Genomic DNA, 272 nt, shown 5'->3' on the forward strand with positions numbered 1-272 from the left:
GAAGTCATCAAAACATTACTGACTTACAATTGAAAATATCAATGCCAGTTTTTGCAATCCAAGGGCAAAAAAACAAGATAAAAACAAATAAATAAAACTAGCAAAAAATTACAAATCTGCAATACAGAATAGTTTTGCACATACATGGGTCTGAGACTTTCATAATAGGCCTACATGACCTCTGAATACTGATTCACTCAATCATCAAAGAAAAAATCTTAAACAAATTTTATCCAAACTACCAAATAGGGCACAGTGTTAGTGGCAATATT

At 30.9% G+C, this 272-nt stretch overlaps 1 protein-coding gene across 1 annotated transcript in view; it reads right to left on the minus strand.

Annotated features, from left to right (window-relative positions):
- LOC119594271 (zinc finger and BTB domain-containing protein 17-like) overlaps positions 1-272 on the minus strand; it is a 12,631-nt gene that overhangs the window by 6,841 nt on the left and 5,518 nt on the right. The window lies entirely within an intron of this gene.

The sequence above is a fragment of the Penaeus monodon genome, chromosome 33 (genome assembly GCF_015228065.2).
Source record: "Penaeus monodon isolate SGIC_2016 chromosome 33, NSTDA_Pmon_1, whole genome shotgun sequence".
NCBI classification, from domain to species: Eukaryota; Metazoa; Arthropoda; class Malacostraca; order Decapoda; family Penaeidae; genus Penaeus; species Penaeus monodon.